This window comes from Dama dama, unplaced genomic scaffold, assembly GCF_033118175.1.
Source record: "Dama dama isolate Ldn47 unplaced genomic scaffold, ASM3311817v1 ptg000125l, whole genome shotgun sequence".
In the NCBI taxonomy this organism is placed as follows: Eukaryota; Metazoa; Chordata; class Mammalia; order Artiodactyla; family Cervidae; genus Dama; species Dama dama.
Window position 1 is genome coordinate 1,649,433 of NW_026870934.1, and position 21,525 is coordinate 1,670,957.

Below are 21,525 nucleotides of genomic sequence, written 5' to 3' on the forward strand. Positions count from 1 at the left end.
AGAGCTTCAAAAGGTGTCAAAAATGAGATGAGCATGAAACGGTCTGAAAAATAGGAGGAGCAAGAAGCGTTTTTGAAAAACATGAAGAGACTGAAAAGGTGTGAAAAATATGAAAAGCTTCAAAAGATGTCAAAAATATTAGGAGCATGAAACGGTCTGAAATATAGCAGGAGCATGAATCGGTGTTCAAAAACATGAAGAGCCTGAAAAGGTGAGACAAATATGAAGAGCTTCAAAAATTGTCAAAAATATGAGGAGCATGAAACGGTCTGAAAAATAGGAGGAGCATGAAGCGGTGTTCAAAACCTTTAAGACTCTGAAAAGGTGTGAAATATATGAAGAGCTTCAAAAGCTGTCAAAAATATGAGGAGCATGAAACGGTCTGAAAAATAGAAGGAGCATGAAGTGTTGTTCAAAAACATGAAGAGCCTGAAAAAGTGTGAAAAATATTAAGAGCTTCAAATGGTGTGAAAAATAAGACGAGCATGAAGCGGTGTGGAAAAACATGAAGAGCCCCAAAACGTGTGAAAAATATGAAGAGCTTCAAAAGGTGTGAAAAATATGAAGAGCTTCAAAAGGTGTCAAAAATGAAATAAGCATGAAACGGTCTGAAAAATAGGAGGAGCATGAATAGGTGTTCAAAAACATGAAGAGCCTGAACATGTGAAACATATGAAGAGCTTCCAAAGGTGTCAAAAATGAAATGAGCATGAAACAGCCTGAAAAATAGGAGGAGCACGAAGCCGTGTTCAAAAATATGAAGAGCCTGAAAAGGTGTGAAAAATATGAAGAGCTTCAAAAGGAGTGTAATATATGAGGAGCATGAAACGGTCTAAAAAATAGGAGGAGGTGAAGTGGTGTTGAAAAACGTGAAGAGCCTGTAAAGGAGTGAAATAAATGAAGAGCTTCAAAAGGTGTGAGAAATATGAAGAGCTTCAACAGGTGTCAAAAATGAGATGAGCATGAAATGGTCTGAAAAACAGGAGGAGCATGAAGTGGTGTTGATAAACATGAAGAGACTGAAAAGTTGTGAAATATATGAAGAGCTTCAAAAGGTGTCAAAAATATGAGTATTATGAAACGGTCTGAAAAAGAAGAGGAGCATGAAGGGGCGTTCAAAAACATGAAGAGCCTGAAAAGGTGTGAAAAATATGAAGAGCTTCAAAAGGTGTCAAAAATATGAGAAGTATGTAACCTTCTGAAAAATAGGAGGACCATGAAGCGATTTTGAAAAACATGAAGAACCTGAAAACGTGTGAAAAATATGAAGAGCTACAAAAGGTGTCAAAAATATGAGGAGCATGAAACGGTCTGAAAAATAGGAGGAGCATGAAGCGGTGTTCAAAAACATGAAGAGACTGAAAAGGTGTGAAAAATTTGAAGAGCTTCAAAATGTGTGAAATACATGAGGAGCATGAAACGGTCTGAAAAAAAGGAGAAGCATGAAGTGGTGTTCAAAATCTTTAAGACTCTGAAAAGGTGTGAAATATATGAAGAGCTTCAAAAGCTGTCAAAAATATGAGGAGCATGAAACGGTCTGAAAAATTGGAGGAGCATGAAGTGGTGTAAAAAAACATGAAGAGGCTGAAAAGGTGTGAAAAAAATGAAGAGCCTCAAAACGTGTCAAAAATATGAAGAGCATGAAACGGTCTGAAAAATAGGAGGAGCAGGAAGCGGTGTTCAAAACCATGAAGAGCCTGAAAAGGTGTGAAAAATATGAAGAGCTTCAAAATGTGTGAAAGACATGAGGAGCATAAAACGGTCTGAAAAATAGAAGGAGCATGAAGCGGTGTTCAAAAACATGAAGAGCGTGAAAAAGTGTGAAAAATATTAAGAGACTCAAATGGTGTGAAAAATAAGACGAGCATGAAGCGGTGTGGAAAAACATGAAGAGTCCCAAAACGTGTGAAAAATATGAAGAGCTTCAAAAGGTGTGAAAAATATGAAGAGCTTCAAAAGGTGTCAAAAATGAAATAAGCATGAAACGGTCTGAAAAATAGGAGGAGCATGAAGAGGTGTTCAAAAACATGAAGAGCATGAACATGTGTGAAACATATGAAGAGTTTCCAAAGGTGTCAAAAATGAAATGAGCATGAAACGGCCTGAAAAATAGGAGGAGCATGAAGCGGTGTTTAAAAACATGAAGAGCCTGAAAAGGTGTGAAAAATATTATAAGCTTCAAAAGATGTCAAAAGTATGAGGAGCATGAAACGGTCTGAAAAATAGGAGGAGAATGAAACGGTGTTCCAAAATATGAAGAGCCTGAAAAGGTGTGAAAAATTTGAAGAGCTTCACAAGGTGTCAAATACATGAGGTGCATGAAACGGTCTGAAAAATAGGAGGAGCAAGAAGCGGTGTTCAAAAACATCAAGAGTCTGAAAAGGTGTGAAATATATGAAGAGCTTCAAAAGGTGTCAAAAATATGAGCAGCATGAAACGGTCTGAAAAATAGGAGGAGCATGAAGCGATGTTCAAAAACATGAAGAGCCTGAAAAGGTGTGAAAAATTTGAAGAGATTCAAAAGGTGTGAAATATATGAGGAGCATGAAACGGTCTGAAAAATAGGAGGAGCATGAAGCGGTGTTCAAAAACATGAAGAGTCTAAAAAGGTGTGAAATATATGAAGAGCTTCAAAAAGTGTCAAAAATATGAGGAGCATGAAACGGTCTGAAAAATAGGAGGAGCATGAAGCGGTGTTCAAAAACATGAAGATTCTAAAAAGTTGTGAAAAATACGAAGAGCTTCAAAAAGTGTGAAATACAAGAGGAGCATGAATCGGTCTGAAAAATAAGAGGAGCATGAAGCGGTGTTGAAAGACATGAAGAGCCTGAAAAGGTGTGAAAAATATGAAGAGCTTCAAAAGGTGTCAAAAATATGAGGAGCATGAAACGGTCTCAAAAATAGGAGGAACATGAAGCGGTGTTCAAAAACCTAGAGAGAGTGAAAAAGTGTGAAAAATATGAGGAGCTGAAAATGTGTGAAATATATGAAGAGCTTCAGAAGGTGTCAAAAATGATATGAGCATGAAACGGTCTGAAAAATAAGAGGAGCATGAAATGGTGATCAAAACGTGAAGAGCCTGAAAAGGAGTGAAAAATATGAAGAGCTTCAAAAGGTGTGAAATTCATGAGGAGCATAAAACGGGCTGAAAAATAGGAGAAGCATGAAGCATTGTTCAAAAACATGAAGAGCCTGAAAAGGTGTGAAAAATATGAAGAGCTTCAAAAGGTGTCAAAAATATTAGGAGCATGAAACGGTCTGAAAAATAGGAGGAGCATGAAGCTGGGTTGAAAAACATGAAGAGCCTGAAAAGGTGTGAAAAATATGAAGAGCTTTAAAAGGTGTCAAAAATATGAGGAGCATGAAACGGTCTGAAAAATAGGAGGAGCATGAAGTGGTTTTGAAAAACATGAAGAGCCTGAAAGGGTGTGAGAATAATGAAGAGCTTCAAAATGTGTGAAATACATGAGGAGCATGAAACGGGCTGAAAAAAAGGAGAAGCATGAAGTGGTGTGGAAAAACATGAAGAGCCTGAAAAGGTGTGAAAAATATGAAGAGCTTCAAAAGTTGAGAAAGACATGAGGAGCATGAAACTCTCTGAAAAATAGAAGGAGCATGAAGCGGTGTTCAAAAACATGAAGAGCCTGAAAAGGTGTGAAAATATGAAGAGCTTCAAAAGGTGTGAAAAATATGAAGAGCTTCAAAAGGTGTCAAAAATTAGATGAGTATGAAACGGTCTGAAAATTTGGAGGAGTAAGAAGTAGTGTTGAAAAAAATGAACAGCCTGAAAAGGTGTGAAAAATATGAAAAACTTCAAAATGTGTCAAAAATATGAGGAGCATGAAACGGTCTGAAAAATAGCAGGAGCATGACACGGTGTTGAAAAACATGAAGAGCTTGAAAAGGTGTGAAAAATATGAAGAGCTTCAAAAGGTGTCAAAAATATGAGAGGCATGAAACGGTCTGAAAAATAGGAGGAGCATGAAGCGGTGTTGAAAAACATGAGGAGCCAGAGAACTTGTGAAAAATATGAAGAGCTTCAAAAGGTGTCAAAAATGAGATGAGCATGAAACGGTCTGAAAAATAGGAGGAGCATGAAGCTGTGTTCAAAAACATGAAAAGCCTGAAAAGGTGTGAAAAATATGAGGAGCTTCAAAAGGTGTGAAAAATATGAGGAACATGAAACGGTCTGAAAAATAGGAGTAGCATGAAGCTGTGTTCAAAAACATGAAGAGCCTGAAAAGGTGTGAAAAATATGAAGAGCTTCAAAAGGTGTTAAAAATATGAAGAGCATGAAAAGGTCTGAAATAGAGAAGCAGCATGAAACGGTGTTGAAAAACATGAAGAGCCTCAAAAGGGGTGAAAAATATGAAGAGCTTCAAAAGGTGTGAAATTCATGAGGAGCATGAAATGGTCTGAAATATAGGAGAAGAAAGAAGTGGTGTGGAAAAACATGAAGAGCCCGAAAAGGTGTGAAAAATATGAAGAGCTTCAAGAGGTGTCAAAATATGAAGAGCATGAAATGGTCTGAAAAATAGGAGGATCATGAAGCGGTGTTCAAAAACATGAAGAGCCTGAAAAGGTGTGAAAAATATGAAGAACTTCAAAAGGTGTCAAAAATATGAGGAGCACGAAACGGTCTGAAAAATAGGAGGAGCATGAAGCGGTGTTGAAAAACATGAAGAGCGTGAAAAGGTGTGAAAAATATAAAGAGCTTCAAAAGGTGTCAAAATATGAAGAGCATGAAATGGTCTGAAAAAAGGAGGAGCATGAAGTGGTGTTGAAAAACATGAAGAGCCTGAACAGGTGTGAAAAATATGAAGAGCTTCAAGAGGTGTCAAAATATGAAGAGAATGAAATGGTCTGAAAAAAGGAGGAGCATGAAGTGGTGTTGAAAAACATGAAGAGCCTGAACAGTTGTGAAATATATGAAGAGTTTCAAAAGATGTCAAAAATATGAGGAGCATGAAACGGTCTGAAAAATAGGAGGAGCCTGAAACTGTGATCAAAAACTTGAAGAGCCTGAAAAGGTGTGAAAAATATGAAGAGCTTCAAAAGATGTGAAAATATGAAGAGCTTCAAAAGATGTCAAAAATATGAGGAGCTTGAAACGGTCTGAAAAATAGGAGGAGAATGAAGCGGTGTTGAAAAACATGAAGAGCCTGAAAACGTGTGAAAAATATGAACAGTTTCAAAAGGTGTGAAAAATATGAAGAGCTTCAAAAGGTGTCGAAAATGAGATGAGCATGAAACGTTCTGAAAAATAGGAGGAACATGAAGCTGTGTTGAAAACCATGAAGAGCCTGAAAAGGTGTGAAAAATATGAAGAGCTTCAAAACGTGTCAAAAATATGAGGAACCTGAAACGGTCTCAAAAATAGGAGGAGCATGAAACGGTCTGAAAAATAGGAGGAGCATGAAGCGGTGTTAAAAAACATGAAGAGCCTGAAAAGGTGTGAAAAATATGAAGAGCTTCAAAAGGTGTCAAAAATATGAGGAGCATGAAACGCTCTGAAATATAGGAGGAGCATGAAGTGTTGTTGAAAAACTTGAAGAGCTGAAAAGGTGGAAAAATATGAAGAGCTTCAACAGGTGTCAAAAATATGAGGAGCATGAAATGGACTGAAAAATAGGAGGAGCATGAAACGGTGTTCAAAACATGAAGAGCCTGAAAAGGTGTGAAATATATGACGAGCTTCTAAAGATGTGAAATATAGGAGCAGAATGAAGCGGTGTTCAAAAACATAAAAAGCCTGAAGAAAGTGTGAAAAATATGAAGAGCTTCAAAACGTGTGAAAAATATGAGGAGCATGAAACGGTCTGAAAAATAAGAGGAGCATGAAGCGGTGTTCAAAAACACGAAGAGCCTGAAAAGGTGTGAAAAATATGAAGAGCTTCAAAAGGTGTCAAAAATATGAGGAGCATGAAACGTTCTGAAAAATAGGAGGAGCATGAAGCGGTGTTCAAAAACATAAAGAGCCTGAAAAGGTGTGAAAAATATGAAGAGCTTCAGAAGGTGTGAAAAATATGAGCTGCATGAAACGGTTTGAAAAATAGGAGGAGCATGAGGCGGTGTTGAAAAACATGAAGAGCCTGAAAACGTGTGAAAAATATGAAGAGCTTCAGAAGGTGTCAAAATGAGATGAGCATGAAAAGGTCTGAAAAACAGGAGGAGAATGAAGCGGTGTTAAAAATCATCAAGAGCCTGAAAAGCTGTGAGAAATATAAAGAGCTTCAAAAAGTGTCTAAAATATGAGGAGCATGAAACAATCTGAAAAATAGGAGGACAATGAAGCGGTGTTCAAAAATATGAAGGGCCTGAAAAGGTGTGAAATATATGAAGAGCTTCAAAAGGTGTCAAAAGTATGAGGAGCATGAAACGGTCTGAAAAATAGGAGCAGCATCAAGCGGTGTTGAAAAACCTGAAAGCCTGAAAAGGTGTGAGAAATATGAAGAGCTTCAAAAGGTGCCAAAAATATGAGGAGCATGAAACGGTCTGAAAAATAACAGGAGCATGAAGCGGTGTTGAAGAACATGAAGGGTCTGAAAACGTGTGAAAATATGAAGAGCTTCAAAAATATGAAAAATATGAAGAGCTTCAAAAGGTGTGAAAAATATGAAGAGCTTCAAAAGGTGTCAAAAATGAGATGAGCATGAAACTGTCTGAAAAATAGGAGGAGCATGAAGCCGTGTTGAAAATCATGAAGAGACTGAAAAGGCGTGAAAAATATGAACAGCTTCAAAAGATGTGAAAAATATGAAGAGCTTCAAAAGGGGTCAAAATGAGATGAGCATGAAACGGTCTGAAAAATAGGAGGAGCATGAAGTGGTGTTGAAAAAAATGAAAAGCCTGAAAAGGTGTGAAATATAGGAGGAGCTTTAAAGGTGTCAAAACAATGAAGAGAATGAAACGGTCTGCAAAATACGCGGAGCATGAAGCGGTGTTCAAAAACATGAAGAGCCTGAAAGGTGTGAAAAATATGAAGAGCTTCAAAAGGTGTGAAATACATTAGGAGGATTAAACGGTCTGAAAAATAGGAGGAGCATGAAGCGATGTTCAGAAACATGAAGAGCCTGAAAATGTGTGAAAAATATGAGGAGCTTCAAAAGGTGTCAAAAATATGAGGAGCATGAAACGGTCTGAAAAATAAGAGGAGCATGAAGCGGTCGTCAAAATCATGAAGATCCTGAAAGGGTTTGAAAAATATGAAGAGATTCAAAAGGTGTCAAAAATATGAGGAGCATGAAACGGTATGAAAAATAGGCGGAGCATGAAGCAGTGTTGAAAAATATGAAGAGCATGAAAATGTGTGAAAAATATGAAGAGCTTCAAAGGGTGTCAAAAATATGAGGAACATGCAACGGTCTGAAAAATAGGAGGAGCACGAAGCGGTGTTCATAAACTTGGAGACCCTGAAAAGGTGTGAAAAATATGAAGAGCATCAAAAGATGTCAAAAATATGAGGAGCATGAAACGGTCTGAAAAATAGGAGGAGCATGAAGCGGTGTTCAAAAATATGAAGAGCCTGAAAAGGTGTAAAAATATGAAGAGCTTCAAAAGGTGTGAAAAATATGTGGAGCATGCAACGGTCTGAAAAATAGCAGGAGCATGAAGCGGTGTTGAAAATCATGAGGAGCCTGAAAAGGTGTGAAATATAGGAGGAGCTTTAAAAGATGTGAAAATTATGAAGAGCTTCAAAACGGGTCAATGAGATGAGCATGAAACGGTCTAAAAAATAGGAGGAGCATAAAGCGGTGTTGAAAAACATGAAGAGCCTGAAAAGGTGTGAAAAATATGAAAAGCTTCAAAAGGTGTGAAAAATATGAGGAGCATGAAACGGTCTGAAAAATAGGGGGAGAATGAAATGGTGTTCTAAATCATGAAGAGCCTGAAATGCTGTTAAAAATATGAAGAGCCTCAACACGTGTCAAAATTATGAGGAGCATGAAACGGTCTGAAAAATTGGAGGATCATGAAGCGGTGTTGAAAAACATGAAGAGCCTTTAAAGATGTGAAAAACGTGAAGAGCTTCAAACGTGTGAAAAATATGACGAGCATGAAACGGTCTGAAAAATAGGAGAAGTAAGAAACGGTGTTCAAAAACATAAGGAGCCTGAAAAGGTGTGAAAAATATGAAGAGCTTCAAAAGGGGTCAAAAATATGAGGAGCATGAAACGGTCCGAAAAATAGGAGGAGCATGAAACGGTGTTCAAAAATAGGAAGAGCCTGAAAAAGTGTGAAAATATAAAGAGCTTCAAAAGGTGTGAAAAATATGAGGAGCATGAAACGCTCTGAAAAATAGAAGAAGCATGAAGCGGTGTTCAAAACATGAAGAGTCTGAAAAGGTGTGAAAAATATGAACAGCTTCAAATGGTGTGAGAAATAGGAGCATCAGGAAGCGGTGTTCAAAACATGAAGAGCTTGAAAAGGTGTGAAAAATATGAACAGCTTCAAAAGGTGTCAAAAATGAGATGAGCATGAAGCGGTCTGAAAAATAGGAGGAGCATGAAGTGGTGTTGAAAAACATGAAAAGACTGAAAAAGTGTGAAATATATGAAGAGCTTCAAAAGGTGTGAAAAATATGAGGAGCTTCAAAAGGTGTCAAAAATATGAGGAGCAGGAAAATGTCTGAAAAATAGGAGGAGCATGAAACGGTGTTCAAAAACATGAAGAGCCTGAAAAGGTGGGAAAAATATGAAGAGCTTCAAAAGGTTTGAAAATTATGAAGAGCTTCAAAAGCTGTCAAAATTGAGATGAGCATGAAACGGTCTTAAAAATAGGAGGAGAATGAAGTGGTGTTCAAAAACATGAAGAGCATGAAAAGGTGTGAAAATATAAAGAGCTTCAAAAGGTGTGAAAAATATGAGGAGCATGAAACGCTCTGAAAAATAGAAGAAGCATGAAGCGGTGTTCAAAACATGAAGAGTCTGAAAAGGTGTGAAAAATATGAAGAGCTTCCAAAGGTGTGAAAAATAGAAGGTGCATGAAGCGGTGTTCAAACACAAAAAGAGCCTGAAAAGGTGTGAAAAATATGAAGAGCTTCAAAAGGTGTGAAAAATAGGAGGTGCATGAAGCGGTGTTCAAGCACAAGAAGAGCCTGAAAAGGTGTGAAAAATATGAAGAGCTTCAAAAGGTGTAAAAATATGAGGAGCATGAAACGGTCTGAAAAATAGGAGGAGCATGAAACGGTGTTCAAAAACAGGAAGAGCCTAAAAAGGTGTGAAAAATATGAAGAGCTTCAAAACCTGTCAAAAATATGTGGAGCATGAAACGGTCTGAAAAATGGAAGGAGCATGAAGCCGAGTTGAAAAACATGAAGAACCTGAAAACGTGTGAAAAATATGAACAGCTTCAAAAGGTGTGAAAAATGAGATGAGCATGAAGCGGTCTGAAAAATAGGAGGAGCATGAAACTGTGCTGAAAATCATGAAGAGCATGAAAACGTGTGAAAAATATGAAGAGCTTCAAAAGGGAAGAATGATATTAAGAGCTTGAATAGGAGTCAAAAAGAGATGAGCATGAAACATTTTGAAAAATAGGAGGAGCATGAAGTGGTGTTCAGAAAAATGAAAATACTGAAAAGGTTTGAAATATATGAAGAGCTTCAAAAGGGGTCAAAAATATGAGGAGCATGAAACGGTCTGAAAAATAGGAGCAGCTTGAAATGATGTTCAAAAACATGAAGAGCCTGAAAATGTGTGAAAAATATGAAGAGCTTCAAAAGGTGTGAAATACATGAGTAGGTTGAAACGGTCTGAAAATAGTAGGAGCATGAAGCGGCGTTGAAAAACATGAAGAGCCTGAAAAGGTGGAAAAATATGAAGAGCTTCAAAAGGTGTGAAAAATATGAAGAGCTTTCAAAGGTGTCAAAAATGAGATGCGAAGGAAACGGTCTGAAAATTAGGAGGAGCATGAAGCTTTGTTCAAAAAAATGAAGAGCCTGAAAAGGTGTGAAAAATATGAAGAGCTTCAAAAGGTTTCAAAAATATGAGGAGCAGGAAACGGTCTGAAAAGTAGGAGGAGCAAGAAGCGGTCGTCAAAAACATGAAGAGCCTGAATGGTGTGAAAAATATGAAGAGCTTCAAAAGGTGTCAAAAATATGAGGAGCATGAAACGGTCTGAAAAGTAGGAGGAGCATGAAGCACTGTTGAAAAACATGAAGAGCCTGAAAACTTGTGAAAAATATGAAGAGCTTCAAAAGGTGTGAAAAATATGAAGAACTTTCAAAGGTGTCAAAAATGAGATGAGCAGGAAACCGTCTGAAAAATAGGAGGAGAATGAAGCGGTGTTCAAAAACATGAAGAGCCTAAAAAGGTGTGAAAAATATGAAGAGCTTCAAAAGGTGTCAAAAATATGAGGAGCATGAAACGGTCTGAAAAATAGGAGGAGCAAGAAGCGGTGTTGAAAAACATGAAGAGCCTGAAAAAGTTTGAAAAATATGAAGAGCTTCAAAAGGTGTGAAAAATAGGAGGTGCATGAAGCGGTGTTCAAACACAAGAAGAGCCTGAAAAGGTGTTAAAAATATGAAGAGCTTCAAAAGGTGTCAAAAATATGAGGAGCATGAAACAGTGTGAAAAATAGGAGGAGCATGAAACGGTGTTCAAATACATGAAGAGCCTAAAAAGGTGTGAAAAATATGAAGAGCTTCAAAAGGTGTGAAAATATGAAGACCTGCAAAAGGTGTAAAAATCGATGAGCATGAAATGATCTGAAAATTAGGAGCAGCACGAAGCGGTGTTGAAAAACATGAAGAGCCTGAAAACGTGTAAAATATATGAAGAGCTTCAAAAGATATGAAAAATATGAACAGCTTCAAAATGTGTCAAACATGAGATGAGCGTGAAGCGGTATGAAAAAAGGAGGAGCATGAAGTGGTGTTGAAAAACATGAAGAGCCTGAACAGGTGTGAAATATATGAAGAGTTTCAAAAGATGTCAAAAATATGAGGAGCATGAAACGGTCTGAAAAATAGGAGGAGCATCAAACTGTGCTGAAAAACATGAAGAGCCTGAAAAGGTGTGAAAAATATGATGAGCTTCAAAACTTGTCAAAAATATGAGTAGCATGAAACGGTCTGAAAAATGGGAGGAGCATGAAACTGTGCTGAAAATCATGAAGAGCATGAAAACGTGTGAAAAATATGAAGAGCTTCAAAAGGGAAGAATGATATTAAGAGCTTGAATAAGAGTCAAAAAGAGATGAGCATGAAACGTTCTGAAAAATAGGAGGAGCATGAAGTGGTGGTCAAAAAAATGAAGACACTGAAAAGGTTTGAAGTATATGAAGAGCTCAAAAGGTGTCAAAAATATGAGGAGCATGAAACGGTCTGAAAAATAGGAGGAGCATGACATGGTGATGAAAAACATGAAGAGCCTGAAAAGGTGTGAAATATATGAAGAGCTTCAAAGGTGTGAAATATATGAAGAGCTTCAAAGGTGTGAAATATATGAAGAGATTCAAAAGGTGTCAAAAATATGAGGAGCATTAAACGGTCTGAAAAATAGGAGTAACATGAATCAGTGTTCAAAAACATGAAGAGCCTGAAAAGGTGTGAAAAATATGAAGAGCTTCAAAAGGTGTCAAAAATATGAGGAGCATGAAACAGTCTTAAAAATAGGAGGAACATGAAGTGGTGTTCAAAAACGTACAGCTTGAAAAGGTGGGCAAAATATGAAGAGCCTTAAAAAGTGTCAAATATATGAGGAGCATGAAACGGTCTGAAAAATAGGAGGAGTATGAAGTGGTGTTGAAAAACGTGAAGAGCCTGAAAACGTGTGAAAAATATGAAGAGCTTCAAAACGTGTGAAAATATGAAGAGCTTCCAAAGGTGTCAAAAATGAGATGAGCATGAAACGGTCTGAAAAATAGGAGGACTATGAAGTGGTCGTGAAAAATATGAAGAGCCTGAAAAGATGTGAAATATATGAAGAGCTTCAAAAGGTTTCAAAATATGAGGAGCATGAAACGGTCTGAAAAATAGGAGGAGCATGAAGCGGTGTTCAAAAGTATGAAGTGTCTGAAAAGGTGTGAAAATTATGAAGAGCTTCAAAAGGTGCCAAAAATATAAGGAGCATGAAACGGTCTGAAATTTAGGAGGAGCAAGAAACGGTGTTCAAAAACATGAAAAGCCAGAAAAGGTGTGAAAAATAGGAAGAGCTTCAAAAATGTGAAATATATGAGGAACATGAAACGGCGTGAAAAATAGGAGGAGCATGAAGCTGTGTTCAAAAGCATGAGAGCCTGAAAAAGTGTGAAATATATGAAGAGCTTCAAAAGGTGTGAAATACATGAGGAGCATGAAACAGTTTGAAATATAGGAGGAACATGAAGCGGTGTTCAAAAACATGAAGAGCCTGAAAAGTTGTGAAAAATATGAAGAGCTTCAAAATGTGTCAAAAATATGAGGAGCGTGAAACGGTCTGAAAAATAGGAGGAGCATGAAGTGTTGTTAAAATGCATGAAGAGCCTGAAAAGGTGTGAAAAATATGAAGAGCTTCCAAAGGTGTCAAAAATGAGATGAGCATGAAAGGGCCTGAAAAATAGGAGGAGCATGAAGTGGTCGTGAAAATCATGAAGTGCCTGAAAAGGTGTCAAATATATGAAGAGCTTCAAAAGTTGTGAAAAAATGAGGAGGTTCAAAAGCTGTCAAAAATATGAGGAGCATGAAACGGTCTGAAAAGTAGGAGGAGCATGAAACGGTGTTCAAAAACATGAAGGGCCTGAAAAAGTTTGAAAAATATGAAGAGCTTCAAAAGGTGTGAAAAATAGGAGGTGCATGAAGCGGTGTTCAAACACAAGAAGAGCCTGAAAAGGTGTTAAAAATATGAAGAGCTTCAAAAGGTGTCAAAAATATGAGGAGCATGAAACAGTGTGAAAAATAGGAGGAGCATGAAACGGTGTTCAAATACATGAAGAGCCTAAAAAGGTGTGAAAAATATGAAGAGCTTCAAAAGGTGTGAAAATATGAAGACCTGCAAAAGGTGTAAAAATCGATGAGCATGAAATGATCTGAAAATTAGGAGCAGCACGAAGCGGTGTTGAAAAACATGAAGAGCCTGAAAACGTGTAAAATATATGAAGAGCTTCAAAAGATATGAAAAATATGAACAGCTTCAAAATGTGTCAAACATGAGATGAGCATGAAGCGGTATGAAAAAAGGAGGAGCATGAAGTGGTGTTGAAAAACATGAAGAGCCTGAACAGGTGTGAAATATATGAAGAGTTTCAAAAGATGTCAAAAATATGAGGAGCATGAAACGGTCTGAAAAATAGGAGGAGCATCAAACTGTGCTGAAAAACATGAAGAGCCTGAAAAGGTGTGAAAAATATGATGAGCTTCAAAACTTGTCAAAAATATGAGTAGCATGAAACGGTCTGAAAAATGGGAGGAGCATGAAACTGTGCTGAAAATCATGAAGAGCATGAAAACGTGTGAAAAATATGAAGAGCTTCAAAAGGGAAGAATGATATTAAGAGCTTGAATAAGAGTCAAAAAGAGATGAGCATGAAACGTTCTGAAAAATAGGAGGAGCATGAAGTGGTGGTCAAAAAAATGAAGACACTGAAAAGGTTTGAAGTATATGAAGAGCTCAAAAGGTGTCAAAAATATGAGGAGCATGAAACGGTCTGAAAAATAGGAGGAGCATGACATGGTGATGAAAAACATGAAGAGCCTGAAAAGGTGTGAAATATATGAAGAGCTTCAAAGGTGTGAAATATATGAAGAGCTTCAAAGGTGTGAAATATATGAAGAGATTCAAAAGGTGTCAAAAATATGAGGAGCATTAAACGGTCTGAAAAATAGGAGTAACATGAATCAGTGTTCAAAAACATGAAGAGCCTGAAAAGGTGTGAAAAATATGAAGAGCTTCAAAAGGTGTCAAAAATATGAGGAGCATGAAACAGTCTTAAAAATAGGAGGAACATGAAGTGGTGTTCAAAAACATGTACAGCTTGAAAAGGTGGGCAAAATATGAAGAGCCTTAAAAAGTGTCAAATATATGAGGAGCATGAAACGGTCTGAAAAATAGGAGGAGTATGAAGTGGTGTTGAAAAACGTGAAGAGCCTGAAAACGTGTGAAAAATATGAAGAGCTTCAAAACGTGTGAAAATATGAAGAGCTTCCAAAGGTGTTAAAAATGAGATGAGCATGAAACGGTCTGAAAAATAGGAGGACTATGAAGTGGTCGTGAAAAATATGAAGAGCCTGAAAAGATGTGAAATATATGAAGAGCTTCAAAAGGTTTCAAAATATGAGGAACATGAAACGGTCTGAAAAATAGGAGGAGCATGAAGCGGTGTTCAAAAGTATGAAGTGTCTGAAAAGGTGTGAAAATTATGAAGAGCTTCAAAAGGTGCCAAAAATATAAGGAGCATGAAACGGTCTGAAAATTAGGAGGAGCAAGAAACGGTGTTCAAAAACATGAAAAGCCAGAAAAGGTGTGAAAAATAGGAAGAGCTTCAAAAATGTGAAATATATGAGGAACATGAAACGGCGTGAAAAATAGGAGGAGCATGAAGCTGTGTTCAAAAGCATGAGAGCCTGAAAAAGTGTGAAATATATGAAGAGCTTCAAAAGGTGTGAAATACATGAGGAGCATGAAACAGTTTGAAAAATAGGAGGAACATGAAGCGGTGTTCAAAAACATGAAGAGCCTGAAAAGTTGTGAAAAATATGAAGAGCTTCAAAATGTGTCAAAAATATGAGGAGCGTGAAACGGTCTGAAAAATAGGAGGAGCATGAAGTGTTGTTAAAATGCATGAAGAGCCTGAAAAGGTGTGAAAAATATGAAGAGCTTCCAAAGGTGTCAAAAATGAGATGAGCATGAAATGGCCTGAAAAATAGGAGGAGCATGAAGTGGTCGTGAAAATCATGAAGTGCCTGAAAAGGTGTCAAATATATGAAGAGCTTCAAAAGTTGTGAAAAAATGAGGAGGTTCAAAAGCTGTCAAAAATATGAGGAGCATGAAACGGTCTGAAAAGTAGGAGGAGCATGAAACGGTGTTCAAAAACATGAAGATCCTGAAAAGGTGTGAAAAATATGAAGAGCTTGAAAAGGTGTGAAATACATGAGGAGGCTGAAGCGGCCTGAAAAATAGGAGGAGCATGAAACGATGTTGAAAAACAAGAAGAGCCTGAAAAGGTGTGAAAAATAGGAAGAGCTTCACAAGGTGTCAAATATATGAGGAGCATGAAACGGTCTGAAAAATAGGGGGAGCATGAAGCAGTCATCCAAATCATGAAGAACCTGAAAAGTTTTGAAAAATATGAAGAGCTTCAAAAGGTGTGAAAAATATGAGGAACATGAAACGGTCTGAAAAATAGGAGCAGCATGAAACAGTGTTGAAAGACATGAAGAGCTTCAAAAGTGTCAAAAATATGAGGAGCATGAAACGGTCTGAAAAATAAGAGGATCATGAAACGGTCTGAAAAATAGAAGCAGCTGAAACGATGTTGAAAGACATGAAGAGCTTCAAAAGGTGTCAAAAATATGAGGAGAATGAAACGGTTTGAAAAATAGGAGTAGCATGAAACGGTCTGAAAAATAGAGGCAGCATGGAATGATGTGGAAAAACATGAAGAGCTTCAAAAGTTCTGAACAAATGAGGAGGTTCAAAAGGTGTCAAAAATATGAGGAGCATGAAACGGTCTGAAAAATAGGAGGGGCTTGAAACGGTGTTCAAAAACATGAAGAGCCTGAAAAGGTGTGAAAAATATGATGAGCTTCAAAAGGTTTCAAAAATATGAGGAGCATGAAACGGTCTGAAAAGTAGGAGGAGCAAGAAGCGGTCGTCAAAAACATGAAAAGCCTGAAAAGGTGTGAAAAATATGAAGACCTTCAAAAGGTGTCAAAAATATGAGGAGCATGAAACGGTCTGAAAAGTAGGAGGAGCATGAAGCACTGTTGAAAAACATGAAGAGCCTGAAAACGTGTGAAAAATATGAAGAGCTTCAAAAGGTGTGAAAAGATAAGGTGTCCATAGGTTCGTGGATTTATCTCTGGGCTTTCTATTCTGTTCCATTGATCTATATTTCTGTCTTTGTGCCAGTACCATACTGTCTTGATGACTGTGGCTTTGTAGTAGAGTCTGAAGTCAGGCAGATTGATTCCTCCAGTTCCATTCTTCTTTCTCAAGATTACTTTGGCTATTCGAGGTTTTTTGTATTTCCATACAAATTGTGAAATTCTTTGGTCTAGTTCTGTGAGAAATACCGTTCGTAGCTTGATAGGGATTGCATTGAATCTATAGACTGCTTTGGGTAGAATAGCCATTTTGACAATATTGATTCTTCCAATCCATGAACACGGTATGTTTCTCCATCTGTTTGTGTCCTCTTTGATTTCTTTCATCAGTGTTTTATAGTTTTCTATGTATAGGTCCTTTGTTTCTTTAGGTAGATATACTCCTAAGTATTTTATTCTTTTTGTTGCAATGGTGAATGGTATTGTTTCCTTAATTTCTCTGTCTGGTTTTTCATTGTTAGTATATAGGAATGCAAGGGATTTCTGTGTGTTAATTTTATATCCTGCAACTTTACTATACTCATTGATTAGCTCTAGTAATTTTCTGGTAGAGTCTTTAGGGTTTTCTATGTAGAGGATCATGTCATCTGCAAACAGTGAGAGTTTCACTTCTTCTTTTCCTATGTGGATTCCTTTTACTTCTTTTTCTGCTCTGATTGCTGTGGCCAGAACTTCCAACACTATGTTGAATAGTAGTGGTGAGAGTGGGCACCCTTGTCTTGTTCCTGATTTCAGGGTAAATGCCTTCAATTTTTCACCATTGAGGGTGATGCTTGCTGTGGGTTTGTCATATATAACTTTTATTATGTTGAGGTATGTTCCTTCTATTCCTGCTTTTTGGAGAGTTTTATGGACACCTTATCTTTGACAAAGGAGGCAAGGATATACAATGGAAAAAAGACAACCTCTTTAACAAGTGGTGCTGGGAAAACTGGTCAACCACTTGTAAAAGAAAGAAACTAGAACACTTTCTAACACCATACACAAAAATAAACTCAAAATGGATTAAAGATCTAAATGTAAGACCAGAAACTATAAAATTCCTAGAGGAGAACATAGGCAAAACACTCTCCGACATAAATCAAAGCAAGATCCACTATGACCCACCTCCCAGAATATTGGAAATAAAAGCAAAACTAAACAAATGGGACCTAATGAAACTTAAAAGCTTTTGCACTACAAAGGAAACTATAAGTAAGGTGAAAAGACAGCCCTCAGATTGGGAGAAAATAATAGCAAATGAAGAAACAGACAAAGGATTAATCTCAAAAATATACAAGCAACACCTGCAGCTCAATTCCAGAAAAATAAATGACCCAATCAAAAAATGCGCCAAAGAACTAAACAGACATTTCTCCAAAGAAGACATACAGATGGCTAACAAACACATGAAAAGATGCTCAACATCACTCATTATTAGAGAAATGCAAATCAAAACCACAATTAGGTACCATTACACGCCAGTCAGGATGGCTGCTATCCAAAAGTCTACAAGCAATAAATGCTGGAGAGGGTGTGGAGAAAAGGGAACCCTCTTACACTGTTGGTGGGAATGCAAACTAGTACAGCCGCTATGGAGAACAGTGTGGAGATTTCTTAAAAAAACTGGAAATAGAACTGCCATATGACCCAGCAATCCCACTTCTGGGCATACACACTGAGGAAACCAGATCTGAAAGAGACACGTGCACCCCAATGTTCATCGCAGCACTGTTTATAATAGCCAGGACATGGAAGCAACCTAGATGCCCATCAGCAGATGAATGGATAAGGAAGCTGTGGTACATATACACCATGGAATATTACTAAGCCATTAAAAAGAATTCATTTGAACCAGTCCTAATGAGATGGATGAAGCTGGAGCCCATTATACAGAGTGAAGTAAGCCAGAAAGATAAAGAACATTACAGCATACTAACACATATATATGGAATTTAGAAATATGGTAACGATAACCCTATATGCAAAACAGAAAAAGAGAAACAGAAGTACAGAACAGACTTTTGAATTTTGTGGGAGAATGTGAGGGTGGGATATTTCAAAAGAACAGCATGTATACTATCTATGGTGAAACAGATCACCAGCCCAAGTGGGATGCATGAGACAAGTGCTCCGGCCTGGTGCACTGGGAAGACCCAGAGGAATCGGGTGGAGAGGGAGGTGGGAGAGGGGATCGGGATTGGGAATACATGTAAATCCATGGCTGATTCATATCAATGTATGACAAAACCCACTAGAAAAAATAATAATAATAAAAATAAGAAAAAGGGAAAAAAAAAGGTGTGAAAAATATGAAGAGCTTTCAAAGGTGTCAAAAATGAGATGAGCAGGAAACGGTCTGAAAAATAGGAGGAGCATGAAGTGGTGTTCAAAAACATGAAGAGCCTAAAAAGGTGTGAAAAATATGAAGAGCTTCAAAAGGTGTCAAAAATATGAGGAGCATGAAACGGTCTGAAAAATAGGAGGAGCAAGAAGCGGTGTTGAAAAACATGAAGAGCCTGAAAACGTTTGAAAAATATGAAGAGCTTCAAAAGGTGTGAAAAATATCAAGAGCTTGAAAAGGTGTCAAAAATGAGATGAGCATGAAACGGTCTGAAAAATAGAAGGAGCATAAAGTGGTGTTGAAAAACAAGAAGAGCCTGAAAAGTTGTGAAATATATTAAGAGCTTCAAAAGGTGTCAAAAATATGAGGAGCATGAAAAGGTCTGAAAAATAGGAGGAGCATGAAGTGGTATTGAAAAGCATGAAGAGCCGGAAAAGGTTTGAAAAATATGAAGAGCTTCAAAAAGTGTCAAAAATATGAGGAGCATGAAACGGTCTGAAATATAGGAGGCACATGAAGTGTTGTTGAAAAACATGAAGAGCCTGAAAAGGTGTGAAAAATATGAAGAGCTTCAAAAGGTGTCAAAAATATGAGGAGCATGAAACGGTCTGAAATATAGGAGGCACATGAAGTGTTGTTGAAAAACATGAAGAGCCTGAAAAGGTGTGAAAAATATGAAGAGCTTCAAAAGGTGTCAAAAATGAGATGAGCATGAAACGGTCTGAAAAATAGGAGGACTATGAAGTGGTGGTGAAAAATATGAAGAGCCTGAAAAGGTGTGAAATATATGAAGAGCTTCTAAAGGTTTCAAAAATATGAGGAGCATGAAACGGTCTGAAAAATAGGAGGAGCATGAAGCGGTGTTCAAAAATATGAAGAGTCTTAAAAGGTCTGAAAAATAGGAGGAGCATGAAGTGGTGTTGAAAAACATGAAGAGCCTGAAAACGTGTGAAAAATATGAGGAGATTCAAAAGGTGTGAAAAATATGAAGAGTTTCAAAAGTTCTCAAAGATGAGATGAGCATGAAGCGGTCTGAAAAATAGGAGGAGCATGAAGTGTTGTTGAAAAACATGAAGAGCCTGAAAAGGTGTGAAATATATGAAGAGCTTCAAAAGGTGTCAAAAATATGAGGAGCATGAACCGGTCTGAAAAATCCGAGGAGCATGAAGTATTGTTGAGAAACATGAAGAGCCTTAAAAGGTGTGAAATATATGAAGAGCTACAAAACGTGTCAAAAATATGAGGAGCATGAACAGGTCTGAAAATTAGGAGGAGCATGAAGTGGTGTTGAAAAACATGAGGAGCCTGAAAAGGTGTGAAAAATATGAAGAGCTTCAAAAGGTGTCAAAAATATGAGGAGAATGAACCGGTCTGAAAAATAGGAGGAGCATGAAGTGGTGTTGAAAAACATGAAGTGCCTGAAAAGTTGTGAAATATATGAAGAGCTTCAAAAGGTGTGAAAAATATGAGGAGCTTCAAAAGGTGTCAAAAATATGAGGAGCCTGAAACGGTCTGAAAAATAGGAGGAGCATGATATGGTGTTCAAAAACATGAAGAGCCTGAAAAAATGTGAAAAATATGAAGAGCTTGAAAAGATGTGAAATACATGTGGAGCATGAAACCGTCTGAAAAATACAAGAAGCATGAATCGGTGTTCAAAAACATGAAGAGCCTGAAAAGGTGTGAAAAATATGAAGAGCTTCGAAAGGTGTTCAAAAATATGAGGAGTATGAAACGGTCTGAAAAATAGGAACAGCGTGAAGCCGTTTTCAAAAACATGAAGAGCCTGAAAAGGTGTGAAAAACATGAAGATCTTCAAAAGGGGTCAAATTATGAGGAGCATGAAACGATCTGAAAAATAGGAGGAGCATGAAGCGGTGTTGAAAAACATGAAGAGCCTGAAAACGTGTGAAAAATATGAAGAGCTTCAAAAGGTGTGAAAAATATGAAGAGCTTCCAAAGGTGTCAAAAATGAGATGAGCATGAAACGGTCTGAAAAATAGGAGGAGCATGAAGTGGTCGTGAAAATCATGAAGTGCCTGAAAAGGTGTGAAATATATGAAGAGCTTCAAAAGTTGTGAAAAAATGAGGAGGTTCAAAAGGTGTCAAAAATATGAGGAGCATGAAACGTTCTGAAAAACAGGAGGAGCATGAAACGGTGTTCAAAAACATGAAGAGCCTGAAAAGGTGTGAAAAATAGGAAGAGCTTCACAAGGTGTCAAATATATGAGGAGCATGAAACGGTCTGAAAAATAGGAGGAGCATGAAGCAGTCATCCAAAACATGAAGAACCTGAAAACTTTTGAAAAATATGAAGAGCTTCAAAAGGTGTGAAAAATATGAGGAACATGAAACGGTCTGAAAAATAGGAGGAGCATGAAACGGTGTTGAAAAACATGAAGAGCCTGAAAAGGTGTGAAAAATAGGAAGAGCTTCACAAGGTGTCAAATATATAAGGAGCATAAAACGGTCTGAAAAATAGGAGGAGCATAAAGCAGTCGTCAAAAACATGAAGAACCTGAAAAGTTTTGAAAAATATGAAAAGCTTCAAAAGGTGTGAAAAATATGAGGAACATGAAACGGTTTGAAAAATAGGAGCAGCATGAAACGGTCTGAAAAATAGGAGCAGCATAAAACAGTGTTGAAAGACATGAAGAGCTTCAAAGGTGTCAAAAATATGAGGAGCATAAAACGTTCTGAAAAATAAGAGGATCATGAAACGGTCTGAAAAATAGGAGCAGCATGAATCGGTGTTGAAAAACATAAGGAGCTTCAAAAGGTGTCAAAAATATGAGGAGAATGAAACGGTTTGAAAAATAGGAGTAGCATGAAACGGTCTGAAAAATAGAGGCAGCATGGAATGGTGTGGAAAAACATGAGGAGCTTCAAAAGTTGTGAAAAAATGAGGAGGTTCAAAAGGTGTCAAAAATATGAGGAGCATGAAACGGTCTGAAAAATGGGAGGGGCTTGAAACGGTGTTCCAAAATATGAAGAGCCTGAAAAGATGTGAAAAATATGAACAGCTTCAAAAGCTGTGAAAAATATGAGGAGCATGAAACAGTTTGAAAAATAGGAGAAGCATGAAACAGTGTTGAAAACTTGAAGAGCATGACAAGTGTGAAAAATATAAAGAGCATTAAAAGGTGTCAAAAATTGAGGAGCATGAAACGGTCTGAAA